This window comes from Branchiostoma belcheri, unplaced genomic scaffold (genome assembly GCF_001625305.1).
Source record: "Branchiostoma belcheri isolate BF01 breed outbred unplaced genomic scaffold, Haploidv18h27 scaffold90, whole genome shotgun sequence".
Lineage (NCBI taxonomy): Eukaryota > Metazoa > Chordata > Leptocardii > Amphioxiformes > Branchiostomatidae > Branchiostoma > Branchiostoma belcheri.
Window position 1 is genome coordinate 1,286,896 of NW_017804576.1, and position 16,747 is coordinate 1,303,642.

Here is a 16,747-nt window from a genome sequence, read left to right on the forward strand (position 1 = left end):
GTGGTGGAGACTATAGTCTATAGAGGCCTCACGTAATCCCAGCCCCCTGGGCAAACATTGCGTAACGGGGCCGGCCATGGGCGCGTCATCCCGCCACGATGTAGCACTTTTCATGTAGCCTCTACCAGGCTTCGGGAAGCGGCTGGAAAGAGTAGAAATCAGCCAAATAGAGAGACAGCATGCCAGGGCAGTTTGGTCCTGGAGAGCTCAGGAGCGGCAAGCTGTTCTCTCCAGGACCAAACTCCCTCGGCATGCTGTCTCTCTATTTGGCCGATTTCTACTCTCTCCAGCCGCCTCCCGAAGCCTGGTGGAGGCTACTTTTGAGTCGCTCCGCCGGGGTTTGTTTGAGGTGGCCGCGCTTCCTCGCTGCGTGAATGCGGCGGCAGGAAATCCGATGTGACCGTAAACACGCCCGTGTAAGGCAACACCGTGTTCCCCGTGCGCTGACCTGGCCACATGCCGCGGCTACTCGCGATACTGAGCCGTTCAAACAGGCAGCGGCATGGGCCGTTACTGTGTCGCCGGACGTTTAGAGACGATATCTCAGGTTTTGTAACGACTGCAAGTGTTGGCAGGATTCTCCCTTTCATGGTCCAGTTTTGGAGAGCCGTTGTGTGATGTGCCTACAGCTGATGCAGTGTGAAGCTCCACAGGTGAGTGTTCTTGTATTAAAGATGGTCTGTCAGGTCTGTACACCACCTGCCACGGTACCGCAGGTTTTCTAACGACTGCAAGTGTTGGCAGAATTTGTCCTTTCGTAGTCCAATGTTGGAGTAGTACTACTGCGCAGTTTACAGCTGATGCAGTGACTGTGTGAAGACTGTGTGTAGCTGTTCTTGTATAAGATGATCTGTCAGGTCTTTTCTACCACCTGTGCAGGCCAAGCTCCGCTTTCTATTTGAGTCTCACTCGCTATAAATGGTCAGTTAGTCCATACATATTGCTTTGTTGGATTTTAATCCTTTTGCTCCTAATGCCACATTCGTGATCCTAAGTGTTCGGCGTTCTATCAGGCTGTCTACGGTACGCGGGAAAACATATTCCAATCTATTTTCTGACATCGGCCAGGTAACATTCACGGTAATAGGAAATGACAAGTCAGCATATTTACCTGTACGATGCGAAACCAATTTGAATAGCAAATAGCCGCCTGGACAACAGCAATCAAAACGTCTACCAGCACAAGGGTTTGCCCTCTTATATAGTACGATGCTAGTCATGTACAGAAAAAAGGATGATCAGACCTTAACAGTCATAGTTGCCAGTTTCACCAAGCACCTCTACACTATATACGTCCTTATTATTATATCCAGAACCATGTGCTTTATCCAGAACCATGGTCAGGCACGGTTCTGGATAGTCCACGTGTATCCAGAACCATGTCTAGGCATGGCAACTCTTATGTTCTTGGATACGAGGAGACTATCCAAACTGTGACCGTGCCTGATCCTAACCCAAACCCATTCAGGCCTAGACCCAGATAGATATGCACAATACGCTAGTCCTCGGTCTCGGCATTAATCTCCAAGCAGATCCTAGGGTCTCAAAAACAGAGTATCAAATTGGCCAGAGAGGGACCATGAGCGACCCAAGGGTGGGGGTAGCGACAAAAAAAACTGGCCATATATAAAAAGCTAACGATCATTCCCCCACAACCTCTGCTTGACGAGTAGGTGGATGTGTGTGTTGACACGACCGGGCTGCCCTAGGGCTGCCCGTCTGCGCCAAGTGGCCGTGAAGTGGCCATATAACCACAAACACACCGATCCGCGCTGAGGGCGTCGCGCCGCCGCCTGCCTGCCGAGTAGCCTCCTGTGCAGGCTCCGGGGCGGGTAGGGTGGGAATTTTGATACAGCGTTTTGAAGAGTTTTTAACGCGTTATTTTGATAGCCGGCCATCCTACACCCAGCCGCCGAGAGAAGGTTCCATCCCACCCACTTCTTAATTCTCTCGACGGCTGGTTGGTTGTAGGATGGCCGGCTATTAAAATAACGCGTTAAAAATACTTCAAAACGCTGTATCAAAACTCCCACCCGCCCCAGAGCCTGCACAGGAGGCTACCTGCCGATACCCTCTCCTTCAGTCGCCCGTTTGTTTCCGCCACAATAAATGTCTCTGGAGGAAAACAAACACGAAAACTGGCCTGAAACCGGGCCTGGCAGGCGGGGCTATAGTCTCCAACAGACTCCTTTGCAGGCCGAATACTAGTAGATGGTACAAATCGGCCTAAAAATAGGGATATCGTTGGCCAGAGGAGTTGGCCGGCCAGACAGGGTACATTCAAATGGCCGGCCATCTCATCTGGCCAATGATATCCCCTTTTTAAACCGATTTCTACCATCTACTAGTATTTAGCCTGCACAGGAGTCTGGTGGAGACTGAGGCCGTGCCGACGGTGTAGCCGACTCGACACCGTGTTTGTTGTGCTGCGGTATCGCTACCTACATCAGACCCCGGCCTTTCACAATTACCACAGCCTCGCGGACAACAGGACCTGCTAATGCACCGGTCCCGGCCCGGCTTGTCGGGTCCCTGTCGTACAAAGCTTGCCTTCATGACAGGAGAAGTCGGGAGGAGTCGTGTCTACTTTGAGGCTTTGAGGGCCTGCAAACCCTTTTTCGTAAGGCGTAATCAGGCCGTTTTAGACTCCGTAATTCGTAGGCAGCTTCCGCAAAAATCAACGTAATTCGTAATTGGACATTAGCCGCAAATCGTAAAGTCGTAATCAGCTCTGGGACTTTAACGTAATTCGTAATCGGCGGCGAAAATTTTGCGTAATTCGTAATCACTAACACCCACCCACCCCTTGTAGGCCCTCTTCTTTATCACAGGTCATTCAGTGCTAACGCAGTTTTGACCGGTATTGAATCATATCAACGCTGGAACACCGGTATGGAAGGCGTGGCTTTCGTAGCCTTGCCTATACTACAGGAAAGTCTTTCCAGAGTCGACATTGTCACATCATTCGGGCAATATTAAAGTGTGTACAGCGTCCTTACGGTATAAAGAATTATACATTGTGTGTATGTGTGTCCAACAGCGTGGCAGGTCTATAATGGCCAATGGATGGAGGAAATGTTTTCAGGCGCAGGCTACAGAGGCGATTGAAAGGCTAGAAAAGGCGACATTCTGCTCTTTCCAGCCGCTCCCGACGCCTGGTACAGGCTACGTTTATCCAACCCCCCCTGAGTTCGAGGAAAGCTTGGGAAACCGCCAGCTTCGATGTAGGTCGGACGGCCTCGACTTTCACGGCAAATGATACACAACTGTGGCCTTTCAAGTTGCCATAATATTGACATTGCCTCCCCATTTGAGGCGGCAGTACGCACGCGTCTGGTAGTACAGCGGGATGAAGCACAAAAGGGGGTACCAGGGGACAGACTGCAAGCATGGTGGGGACGGTACAGGCGTGGTTCAGGGATAGTACAAGGATAGTACGGCGGTAGTGCAAGGATAGCACAGGGGTATATCATAGTACAGGGATGGTACAGGGGTAGTACAGGCCTAGGGAGGGTACAGGGATAGTACATGGATGGTACAGGGGTAGTACAGGCCTAGGGAGAGTACAGGGATAGTACATGGATGGTACAGGGGTAGTACAGGCCTAAGGAGAGTACAGGGATAGTACAGGGGTAGCGTAGTACAGGGACGGTACATGGTAGTACAGGGATAGCATAGTACAGGGATGACACAGGGATAGTACAAGGGTAGCATGGTACGGGGACGGTACAGGGGTAATACAGGGATAAAAGTACAGTGATAAAAATACAGGGATAGTACTAATCTACTGTGGCCAATGGATACAGCGTCGACACCGTATGACCTGGATTGGGATTAGATAGCACAGATGTAGTACTGCAGTACAGGGGTAGTATAGGGTTAGTACAGGGATGGTACAGGGGTGGTACAGGGATAGTACAGGGGTAGTACTGAGGCAGTGCAGGGGTAGTATAGGGTTAGTACAGGGATGGCACAGGGGTGGTACAGGGATAGTACAGGGGTAGTACAGGGGTAGTACTGAGGCAGTGCAGGGGTAGTATAGGGAAAGTACAGGGGGAAGTACAGGGATAGTACAGGGGGAAGTACAGGGATAGTACAGGGGGAAGTACAGGGATAGTACAGGGGGAAGTACAGGGATAGTACAGGGGGAAGTACAGGGATAGTACAGGGGGAAGTACAGGGATAGTACAGGGGGAAGTACAGGGATAGTACAGCGGTAGTGTGACACAGTGAGGGGCTCATCTATCACAAGAAAACGTGCTTTATGATACGTGTTTTTTATCTGTAATACTAATATAAAATGTGAAAAGCTTAAGCTATTTTCTGTAGTAGTTAGTGCTTGGTTAGTTAGTTAGTTGAACCCTAGTGCAACAGATTGAGACTTTATGGTGAGATTCGCAATTTAACTTAGCAATTTTCATTGTAGGCTATTCTTCCTGTGGTCCTTATTGCACAAAAGTACAAGACATTGCATAAGACTAAACAACGCAAAAAAATTATACAGAAGATACATGTAGAGAACATATACAAAGAAGTTAACGGTTAATACACCTATTCTCCACACGCCCAAAGCATCAGGTTCTGAAATGGACCCGTTTTTTTTATGGCAGGAATGGCAGCTATGTATGTATGTCTTTCTCGTGGTTGCTGACATTGCCCCATGCATTGTTCGAGGACTAAAGACTGGTTTATAGAAACATAGGTACGAAACTGGAGAAGTGCGCACGTGTGCACACCCCTGTAGAGAAGTGGAAGCTTCCAATTGTGCCACTCAAGGCTATGAAGTACTGTAATGTATCCTGTGACGTAATTAATTTGTACTGGTGGCTTTCTCCATATAGTGCCCATAGTACTGAGGTCGATGTTGGTTTGACACGCAGTTCCCAGCCTGAGCTTGTCCTATATGAATACATGTAAATAGTAGAAATCGGTCTAAAAAGAATGTAGCTGGCCAGGGGAGTTGCCCGGACATTGAGGGTCCAGTTTGCCTGCATAGAGGATATTTCTACTTTTAATTATTCAGCCTGCAAAGGAGTCCGGTGGAGACTACACGTAGACTCAGTAACCAGCCTGAGCTTCTTCTATACCCGACACTACACACAAGACATAGAAATAGTTGAGAGTATTAAATGCGCATATACGTCATGTTGATGAGTACGTCAGAGCTTCTGGAGCAGATGACGTAAAATCGCAGACTTCTGTGACGCAGTGCGTTCCTCCCAGTTTCACAGCTCTTCCTTACACGAGTAACCTTGACCTACCTACTAAAGGAGCTTCGGCTTTCGGTTAATTATTGGCTTTTTATCGGGCTTTCTATTTTTCTTCGGTGGCGTGTTGGGTACTGCCCTATCAATTTGATACTGTCTTGCACCAAACGATCTGCTTGAAGGTTAACAGTGACCTGTTAGCCTCTATCAGGCTTCGGGAGGCGGCTGGAAAGAGTAGAAAACGGCCAAATAGAGAGATAACATGCCGAGGGAGTTGATCCGCTAGACAGAACATTTTGCCGCACCCGAAGCGGCAAACTGTTCTCTCCAGGCAGCAGACCAACTCTGGCATGATGTCTCTCTATTTGGCCGATTTTCCAGCTGCCTCCCGAAGCCTGATAGAGGGCACCAATAGGCGGTGACCGAGCCCTTCCTGCCGTGGCGGTGTTTTGTACCGCCGGGCCACTGACGGAGTCTCATACCTGAACCTTCTCACCTGCATTCCCCACGAGCTTGGGGAGCAACCATTTCACCTGGGGGTGGCGACCTTCCCTGTACCTATTTGCGGTAGAAGAAAGAGCATCGGTGCCTAAAATAGTTTTGGTAAAAAAAAGCTAGAGTTTTCATAAATTTCATTTGAACTTCATGTGAATTCATGGCCAGTCTCACTCAGTGTCAGGCAACATGTTTGCCCCCCCCCCACACACACACACACCTTATTCCTTATTCTAGTTACCTGCTGGTGTGTTACGTCGAAAGGCGGTTATATCGGCTATACAGATACAGAAGCTGGTGTGTTACGCCGAAAGGCGGTTATATCGGCTACACAGATACAGAAGCTGGTGTGTTACGCCGAAAGGCGGTTATACCGGCTATACAGATACAGAAGCTGGTGTGTTACGCCGAAAGGCGGTTATACCGGCTATACAGATACAGAAGCTGGTGTGTTACGCCGAAAGGCGGTTATATCGGCTATACGGATACAGATACCTTTACAAGTTTATTAGTGCAAAACTAGCAGACTGCCGACACATCGTCCTTTCGGTTTACCCTCCCCCCTGCCACCCCAAGAAACAGTGGAGTTGCCCTAATGTGGAAAATTGCCATGGGAAAAAGGTAAACCTTCAGAGAGGCCCGTGCGACGGGCGGCAATCCCTTTCACCGGTCCGAACCCCACCTGGGATCAGTAGTGGACGGTCCCCAGCTTTGTAGTAAGTGGCTTGCCCTATTGTGGAGTCGTGCTGGTGGTACATACATACACACAGCAGGCCGGGCCAGGAGTGTTCTCGACCATTTCTACATACACGACTGTGGGGAAACACTACAGTGAGGTGAGTAATGACGGGTTAGAACTGTCTGACGGAGTAAGTCACCTGGCTGCAAACACAGTCGTCTGTCGGTAACGTTACTGAGGTGGGCACGAAACCGGGTTACGCCCCGACCGGGTAAAGGTGCAGCGAGAAACGTTAACCTTTCTATTCATTCTGTTCAGAGGTGAGTGCGTACGTGAACATTGTTATAGTGGTTTCTCATACTTTTTCTCTGTGCTCAGATAGAGATTAGAAAGAGTACAGCGCTCTCAGACGAGCTAATGTTACTGTACATGTTAGATGTTCAGCACTCTATGCCAGATGACATGCATGAAACGCGTACCTGTAAAAGAAAGGGAATCAAAGGTAGAAATTTTCGTGTCACATACAGGTTTCTTAGAAGTCTGAAAGGAGTTCTCTACACAGACACACAGACACAGACACACACACACACACACACAGACACACACACACACACATACACACACACACATACACACACACCTCCTGTTATATGTTGTATGTATGGCGTTCGCGTTCCTTGCTTCTGTTTGCTCCGAACGCCCAGCCCTCCCATGCCTGATTAGTAGGAGCTTTTCCCGGCTTACCCTGACAGAACCAGGAGGCGGCTGCAGGGCCTTTATCGTGTATGCCGTTGTGTACTACGTGGTAGCGCGGGGCTAACGATATCAAAGAGCTTTGCCAAGCTTAAACATCAAACGCGCGGTCTGGAAAGCGGCCTTTGCGTCCGGAGCTGCCCTGCAGCCCCGAGGCAGGGTAAAGCCTGGGTGGAAGCCCATGCCCCGCTGTTGTTGTCCATTTTAGGCCACAGCAACTCAATTTTGTGGATGACATTTTCGCCTGAATTTGAACAAATTTGACAGTGGTCAACATAGGCAAAGATGCCTGTTACCATGCCGAAAGATGGATATCAGATAACCATGATGAGAGGAGACAAGAAAAGACTCTGATTCAATGTTCTGTTCCTTACTTTGATGCAGTGATATGTGATGTTGGCTGTGTATATGTGATGTTCCCGCTGAATCAAAACCATTTGTACAATAATGTGAAAATGTAGGAACCTTTTTTTTTTCGGCCCGCCTTGTTGTTGTGTTTTTTTTCGCCCGCTCGCATTAGATTTGGAGTCTGCGGAGGATGTATTCCATAAACTTTACTTGCTGTGGCCTTATAGGACTCCGGAAGGGAAGAACTGCAGGGATAATCGATCCGGGCTCCGAATCTATTGAAATGATCGAATTCTTCCCGGTCGGACGGACGGACCCACATCGCGGCGGAAAGCTCCCGGCAAAGCCGCGCCACCCGGGCCGGGATTCGGTGAGCAAGCAACCGGCGTGCTGTCTCTCCGCTAGCCTCTACCAGGCTTCGGGAGGCGGCTGGAAAGAGTAGAAATCGGCCAAATAGATAGATATGCCAGGGGAGTTGGTCTGCTGGGAGAAAACATGGTGCGGCAAAATGTTCTCTCAACGGACAAACTCCCCCGGCATTTGGTCGATTTCTACTCTTTCCGGCCGCCTCCCGAAGCCTGGTAGAGGCTACCTGTCCGCGACCGTGGCGAGATGCGCGCCACTAGGCAGTGTTAGCCTCTACCAGGCTTCGAGTAGAAATTGGCCAAATAGAGAGAGATAACATGCCGAGGGAGTTGGTCCGCTGGAGAGTACAGTTCAGGGAGGCAAAATGCACTCTGTAGCGGGCCAACTCCTCAGGCATGTGATCTCTCTAAAGGCTAATTTCTCTTCTTTCCAGCCGCCTCCCGAAGCCTGGTAGAGGCTAAGCAGCCTGCCTCAATGGAGCGGGAAACCTAGCCTCTGCCAGGCCCCAGAAGCGACTGGAATTGGAAAAAACAGACATTCACATTGGCCGACAGGTAACATGCCGGAGGAGGTGGTCCTCTAAAGGAGTACAGTTCCTATATCCTGTAGTAGAGTTTGAAAGTAGCGTCTACCAGGCTTCAGAAGCGGCTGAAACGGGTAGAAATTGGCCAAAATAGACAGATAACATGCCGGGGGAGTTGGTCCGCTAGTATAATAAAAGGAGTGCAGTTTGCCGCTCCCGAGCCTAAGAGTGACATGCAGACTGTACCCCGGCATGTTATCTGTCCATTTGACCAGTTTCTACGCTTTCCAGTCGCCTCCCGAAGCCTGGTAGAGGCTACAGGAAGACTATAACTGGAGATATTTAACGACAATGCGAGGAACTCGTGACTCTACACTAAGCACGGAAAGCCTGGAGCTTGTGAGACGCACGCAATTATATCCTCCAGCTTCCTCTCCGGGCTCAGCGGGCTTAGCGGCAAACTCCCCATGGGAAAAGGGATTTGGAGCTATTTCACGCGGTTCACAACCGTGAAACTCTTGGGTCAGTGCGTAAAATCATTGCCCAACCCACACGCTCCCCTTGCTGACAGACAGGAATGCCGGTGTTCCCCCTCCATGCCCGGACCTGTAAGGACGCCATCACAAAAAGTACCAAAGAGAAAGTCTAGAACTAGCTAAGGCCAGGGGACGTCCCAGGAAGACGTGGATAGAGAGTGTGGAGGTCACCCGACTAGGTATAGCATATTCTCCAAGCAGATGTTTAGGTGGCCGCACAAGACAGTATCAAATTGGCCAAGCAGTATCCATTGGGTGGCAAATGGTTACAGTCTGGCAAATGGATATTGTATGGCCAATTTGTTTCATACTGTCCTTTGCGGCCACCTAAACATCTGTTTGGAGATTAGGTATAGCATACCTATAACCACAGCCTCCAGACTAGCCGCCGGTCGCCAACTGTCCCTCCCCACGGCATCCCAGACGGTAGAAGTTCGCCTCTACCAGGCTTCTGGAGGCGGCTGGAAAGAGTAGAAATCGGCCAAATTTTAAATAGAGAGATAGCATGCCAAGGCCCAAGGGAGTTTGCTCGGCTGGAGAGAACAGAGCGGCAAACTGTTCTCTCCAGCCGAGCAAACTCCCTTGGCATGCCATCTCTCTATTTAAAATTTGGCCGATTTCTACTCTTTCCAGCCGCCTCCAGAAGCCTGGAAGAGGCTAGGTAGAAGTGGACAAATAAAGTTAAGTAAGCCGCGGACCTGGAAGACGGTTTCTCGGGTCTCTACACGACGGCACGGCCCGGGACACACCGAGCCTCCTGCGGTACCGCCGGTAGTGTGGGCCCACCTGTTCGTGTGCGGCTCTAACTTGTGTCCATAAAATAAAATCGCGGGTGTGCGTGTCGGGAGGGCGGCACTAAAACAGGCATTAACTCTGGACATGGCCGCTGCTGGTTAGAAATAAAACAGGCGTGCGAGAAACATGAAATACACCCGGAGAGTGCACCGTTAGTAACCACCTGCGGGCACCGTTCCGAAGCCTGGTGCCATGGTTGAGTCTGGCCTCTACCAGGCTTCGGAAGCGGTTGGAAGAGTAGAGATTGGACAAATATAGACCGATAACATGCCAGGGGAGTTGGTCCGCTCAGAGCGGCGACAAACTACTTGGCATGTTATCAATTCGTTCAATTTCTACTCTTTCCAACCTTTCTTCCGAAAGCCTGGTAGAGGCTGCGGGCACAGTCTAGCCTCTACAAGCGGCTGGAAAGAGTAGAAATTGCGGAGGGTTAGGGCAAATACTAGTACTGTACTTTATCGGACTTACTCCCCCGGCATTTAAACTGTCTATTTGGCCAATACATTTCTAGTTCCAACCGCTTCCCAGCCTGGATGCCAGACCCATAGCGCACTCCTATACATGGTCTGCCGTGCCCATCCTATACGAACGCAGTGTAGCGCGTCTGTGCGGCTGGTGAGACCCAAACCTAGTAAGTACCTGTTCCCTCCGACCTGGAACCCGCCGGGGCTCCGCAGGTAACTCAACACCTGGGCTATTCCAAGAACGACTCCACCAATTAGGGGGAAACCGGGGGAAATCGGCCGTGCCCGGCGCAGCGTGATGGGGAGGGGACATGCTCCGGTAGGTCTGACGGCAACATGGCTGTCCTGGGAGAGCGAAGGACGAAAACAGTTTCAGTTTATTACGATACCCTTTAGCCCGTTAGGGCCAATCTTCCAGGGCTCAATACACATTATAACACATTTCACACACAGTACAAATATACACATATGACTACAAATTTACATACATGAGGTCACACGTCAGACAAGGTACTAATTATAGCTAAAATCATTAAACGAGCAAATTATCGGCTAAGTATAAAACTAATATTACCAAAACACTGAAGGGAATATGGATAAGTCGAGCCTAGGCTGCCTACACAGTTAGAAGAACTTTCCTCTATCAACATGTACGTATGCTCTATAGCCTCTACCACTTCAGTAGCTACTGGAATGAGTAGAAATTGGCCAGATAGACAGAAAAGATGCCAGGGGAGTTGGTCTGTCAAAGGAGTACAGTTTGCCCTTCCAGCCGCTTCTGAAGTCTGGTAGAGCTCGAGGCTAGAGAAAATGATGAACATACTGACGAGAATGTAGACAGGTCTCGCTCAGGCTCCCTACACAGTATCTGTATCTGTATAGCCGGTATAACCGCCTTTCGGCGTAACACACCAGCTTCGCAGGCACGCGGCGCGGCGGCAGCTGGCTATATTACACCGACTTGTTACACCTAACCCTTGAACTTCTAGGTCTAGACTTTGAAGCTATCTATTGACAATGCCCCTACTGTACTTGGTGACAGTGAGTTCCACTCTGCAATAGTTCTAGGAAAGAATGAATTCTTGAACACCTCAATCCTTGGTTGATAACTCTGGTACTTGAAGGCATGGCTATTTCTTGTTCTCTTCTGGGCTGGTATTAGGTACCTAGTAGTTGGGACATTCACCAGTAAGAGGACTGGGCATGTGTGGTAGGACTTATCGAAACATTTTTTGTCGAAGTTGAGACGTTAGCTCTCTGGTTATGAAGGAAAAGCTGTCCGTAACAAGCTACTCACCGGTAAGATTTGGAGCGGCGTTGCCTGAGGGAGAGAGAGACAGAAAGAGAGGGAAGGAGGAAGAATGATTAAAAGAAGCAAAAGGCTGTTACGAAGCTACAGACTGCCTGTAACAAGCTTCTTATCAGTAAGATTTGTCGATGTTGCCTGATGGAGAGAGAGAGATTAAGAAAGAGAAAGAGAGATTAAGAAAGAAAAGCTGCCCGTAACAAGCTTCTTTAACGGTGAAGGTGCAAAGAAGAGCCGCACGTTGGGTATGCCATCGCTTCCGACAAACATCTAGTGTTGCGGGGATGTTGGAAGATCTCGAGTGGGAAACACTCCAGCACAGGCGACGAAAAGCCAGACTCTTGACATTCTACAAGATGCATCACGGTATGATTACTGTAAACTCTCGCAACTTGCCCACGGTTAGTCAACACAGACGACAGACAAGGCACTCTCACCCCCTGATCTACAACATGAGCCTCAGTAGAACAACATACAAACAAATGTCCTTCTTCCCAAGAACTGTGGCAGACTGGAACTCTCTTCCTGCAGAAATAGTGACAGCAACATCACCAGAGTCCTTCAAAAACAAGTTAACTCAGCACCTGCAGTAATCTACATCATACCTATGACACCACCAAGGATTATTCACACCACCCTCCCAGCAGTGACACCTACTACAAGTGTGGCATAGACATCAGCAAGATGATGGTGGCCACCTAACCACAAAGAAGAAGAACGGTAAGATTTTGAGCGGCGTTGCCTGAGGGAGAGAGGAGGGGAGGGAGAGAGAGAGAGAGGAAGGAAGAGAGATTAAGAGGAAAGCCTGCCCGTAACAAGCTACTTACCGGTGAGCTTTGCAGCGGAGTTGCCTGAGGGAGAGAGGAGGGGAGGGAAAGAGAGAGAGAAGAAGGAAGAGAGATTAAGAGGAAAGCCTGCCCGTAACAAGCTACTTACCGGTGAGCTTTGCAGCGGAGTTGCCTGAGGCGGTGTGCCGGTGTGCGGACTGATCCGACATGTGCGCCCGCTCACCCGACATTGTCCCAGGATCAGTGCAGGAATGTGGGACAACCTTACTTCCAATCCAATGTCGTTCATCTTTCTCAGCCGGATTTCGGCGCAGATGGCTTCATTGAATTGAATTGAATTGAAATACCTTTAGTGTACATTCATGCCACGACGGGCTAGGTACAGGTCAAGACTTAACAGACACATAACAAACGTGTGTAGAAAACATACATAAGGAACATACAAGGATACTATATATATAAGCTAATACAAAGTGTTCTAGTTACTGAGCTAATACAGAGTGTTCAACTTCTTCTCGCCTTTTTATACAATGGAAAATGTGGGAACAGATCATGGTTATGATACAGGGTTTGTCTAGACGCATCAGAAATACAAATCTATCATTAGCACTTAGGTGTTCGAAGTATGGGAACTTCTCTTTGTTATTATTAAAAAGGACAGATCTTTCATTAGCATATAAAGTACAGTCTAAAATAAAGTGTTGTTCATCTTCTATTCTATTCAAGTTACAGTGTTGACAGAGTCTATTCTGGAGAGGAATGCGGTTGTGCCTTCCCGTTTCAATGAGTAATTTGTGGCAACTTATTCGGAGTTTTGGAATTGTCGCATTACGGTGATCCGCCTCCGTACCTTTCACCAGTGTTCTTTGTGCTCTACTAAACTATTCTTCTTTTAACTTCCCAAAACCCACAAATTTTTGAAAAGGTGGGTCATAACGTCTTCCATGGTTTACAAAAGAGAATTCAAACCCTTCAGACATAGTTTTACACATAGTAATAGTTTTAGACAATGAGATTCCATTATGTACATATACTCTGTTTCAATGTTCTTTTATGTTTGTAACTTGCAATTAGCCTTCGGGCAAGGATTTGCAATAAACCTCTCACTAAGACGCTCGAAGTATCTTAGAATTTTTACGTTACAAGTTTACATTGAAAATGTTTTAAAAACTATTATAGGCAACGAAGAAATGTTGCATTTACAGTGACAGTGTTACATATTAAGCAGGCGGATCATGAAAGGAAGGGCACTATTCTGGTAACGATCAGTTCTGCTGCGAGGAGTGTTCAGTTTATAAGCTGATCTGGTTTGGCGACCACTTATTGCACTTCTAACAGGTGGCAGGAAATGTTGTTGGTCTTGTCCTTTGTGTTATATCGAATGAAATCCCCCCACGGTTACGTAGTACATATTTCCCCATTATGCGCCGGAATCGGAACCCCAAAACCGATGCGAGCGTGCGAATAAAAAAAAAGTTTGGAAAAAAAAGGTGCTTTCTACGTGGTCATGACGGCTGAACAAATGACTCAGAGTATGGTTTGGCGAATAATCTACTCTTCAAATTCATTTCTTTACATTTTCGTCTTTTTTGTTTGATTTTGGCATTTTAGGACATTGGTTTCTTTTTCCAATTTTTTTGCAACTTATATTTGCTCATCTTGCAACAGTTCGTACAATTTACAGTAGGGTTAAAATTTCTTTTTGGGGGGGGGAATGCGGCGCGCGCGGATTTTTTCTTCTTCTTCGTTACTGCCCAGCACTTATACTGATTATATGGATTTCATCCATATAATCAAATCAACATGGCCTTACCTTCTTTGTAACACTTTGTTCCCTCCCTGGCGAGTAACGCGGCCTTGAACTTTTCTTGTCCTTAGGTTTTACTCGTGCGTCTTTTTTGGATTACAGACCAATCGGTTACATACAGTCATAAAAAATTATCCAAAATTAAGTCAAGCCCCCTTCCATGGGTAATCATGGTGGCATTTGAGCTCGAAAAGATACGGGGTGACATTATCACAATTTGCGAATTGAATCAGGAAGACATAACCGCACTCCTCTAGAGCAAAGAATCTGCCAATGTTGTAGTTTAGGTAAAGTAGAAGACGAGGTACATTTTATTGTGGATTGTTCCATGTATGACAGCGAAAGAAACGTTCTTTTCGATTTTGTGTCAAGCAAAAACTCCCAATTTAAGTATTTGAATAGTATAGAGAAATTTATATTCCTTGTAGTCTTTAACAAACCAGCTCTAACTACTCATACAGCCAACTACATTTATAAGACTAGAGTTCCACGATCTCATACCTTCGCCAAATGATGTTAGCCTTTATGACTAAGAAATTATAGATGAAGCCCCCTGATTGTGCAAATACATGTAGGATCCTATATTGCAACAATTATATCTGTTGATCATATTCTACACCAGAAGACAGTCTTATCTTATCAATGCATGCCATTATAGCATGTCCTCATAAATTATGCAAATGAGGTCCTTATTTGAATAAGTTATGTTTAATTATGTTCACCTTCACATAACTTTCAAATATTCCAAGTATGAAATTCCAGACATTACCACTATGTAAGTATAACATTTTCTCATTAATTATGCAAATGAAGTCTTCATTTGCATAATCGATATCTGCCTGTATTTCTGCCGTTCTGAATTACATATGTCATAAGCTTGAATAGTCCTATCATGGAATGCAGCTGATTTATAGAATTTCCTCATTAATTATGCAAATTACAATGATATTTGCATAATTGTAATATCATTATGTCAAGCATCACTTCAGCTACCTACATGTCAAAAATCACGACGATCCATCAATCGGTTCTTGAGTTATCCGCCTTTAAACATTTTTTAACTAATGCCCCTGCAGTTCCAGAGCAAGCCGCTAGGGGGCTCAAACGTCACTTGTTCCCTAGCACAAGAGCTACCTAGCATCCAAATTTCGTCACCCTTGCATGTCTAGATCACGAGATATCAAAACCGGAAGTTCAGCTGCAGTACCATAACAAGCCGCTAGGGGACCCAAAATCTAATCAGTTCCACGTCTCATGAAGACCTACCCACCTACCAAGTATCAAGGCAATCCATCTTAGCCTTCTTGAGTTATCGTGCTCACACACACACACACACACAGACACACGAACGCCAACGAAAACATAACCTTCTTGGCGAAGGTAATTACCAGAAAGCGAGAGGAAGTTGAAAGTACTTGTGTACTATAGCCGTTTTATTATCAACATTGATGATGTACTTTATCAATATGTGACCTGTCTTTAGCCCAGTGGGGCAAAATGTACAATAAAGGTCTTCATTCATTCATTATGAGATAGGCGGGATACCGGGGGTTTCAACAATGTACCCGTGGATTGAGGGGAGTTTCCGAAATTGTTGAAATGACCACGTAAAGGCACGTCATCATCATCATCATGCCTCCGGATTAGTTTATACAAATCCGGTGAGGTACACTTGATAAAGTTACTCCAGTATGTCCTATCTCTCATAGCGGACACTAATGCGGGCCCTGCGAGACCAGTGTCTCTCTCTAGCATGGACAAAGGTGTATAGTATAAGGACGTCCCACTCTACGTCTCCCAGTAGGAAGCCACTGTACTAGTCTACCAGCTGGTTCGTTACTACGAACAACATGCCCTGCCAGGGCAAGTCTACGAGGGTTTGTCTAAGTTCATTAAAAATGTGAAATTAGGTGTGTAAAGTGGGGAAACATCGATGTTATTCGTCTATAAAGTTCAATTCTCGCACTGTTATACAAACTACATTCTACTACAAAAATCAATACTACTACAGGCCCTCGCGGGGGAAATACTGCGGAAAAACACAAGACGGCACGGGCGCATTGCGGGCTCTCGAGGCCATCGCTGTCCGCATGAGCGCGCGGCTTCTGACGGCTGACGGGCGCTTCTCTCATCTGCCGGTCTCTCCAGCCGCCTGGAGTGGCCCGTTATCCGGGTGTCGGACAGGAGGGCTTAGGGACGCACAATGCTCCATTGCCTCGTTGGACGCGCCGCGATGACGGTTTACATCCTGCTGGTTTGGCCGGGAGGGACGGTACAGGTAGGGAGGGTTTCAAGGGCTTACACAGGCTAGCCTAGGTACCAGGCTGCTGCCACGGGCAGAGGGACGGTACAGGTAGGGAGGGTTTCGAGGGCTTACACAGGCTAGCCTAGGTACCAGGCTGCTGCCACGGCCAGAGGGACGGTACAGGTAGGGAGGGTTTCAAGGGCTTATACAGGCTAGCCTAGGTACCAGGCTGCTGCCACGGCCAGAGGGACGGTACAGGTAGGGAGGGTTTCGAGGGCTTACACAGGCTAGCCTAGGTACCAGGCTGCCACGGCCAGGGGGACGGTACAGGTAGGGAGGGAATGTAGCTAGCTCCTCGTCTCCAGAGCTAGCCTGGGTGCCAGGCTGTTTACAGGATCCGTATACAGGCTAGCCTGGGTGCCAGACTGCTGCCTC

General features: G+C 47.8%; 1 protein-coding gene across 1 annotated transcript in view; it reads left to right on the forward strand.

Moving 5' to 3' along the window:
- Positions 1-532: 532 nt before the first annotated feature.
- LOC109487930 (isthmin-1-like) overlaps positions 533-16,747 on the forward strand; it is a 41,025-nt gene continuing 24,810 nt past the window's right edge. Inside the window, exon 1 of the mRNA XM_019792032.1 lies at positions 533-653. The gene's annotated coding sequence lies outside the window, so the exon portion shown is untranslated. The remainder of the gene's footprint in view (positions 654-16,747) is intronic.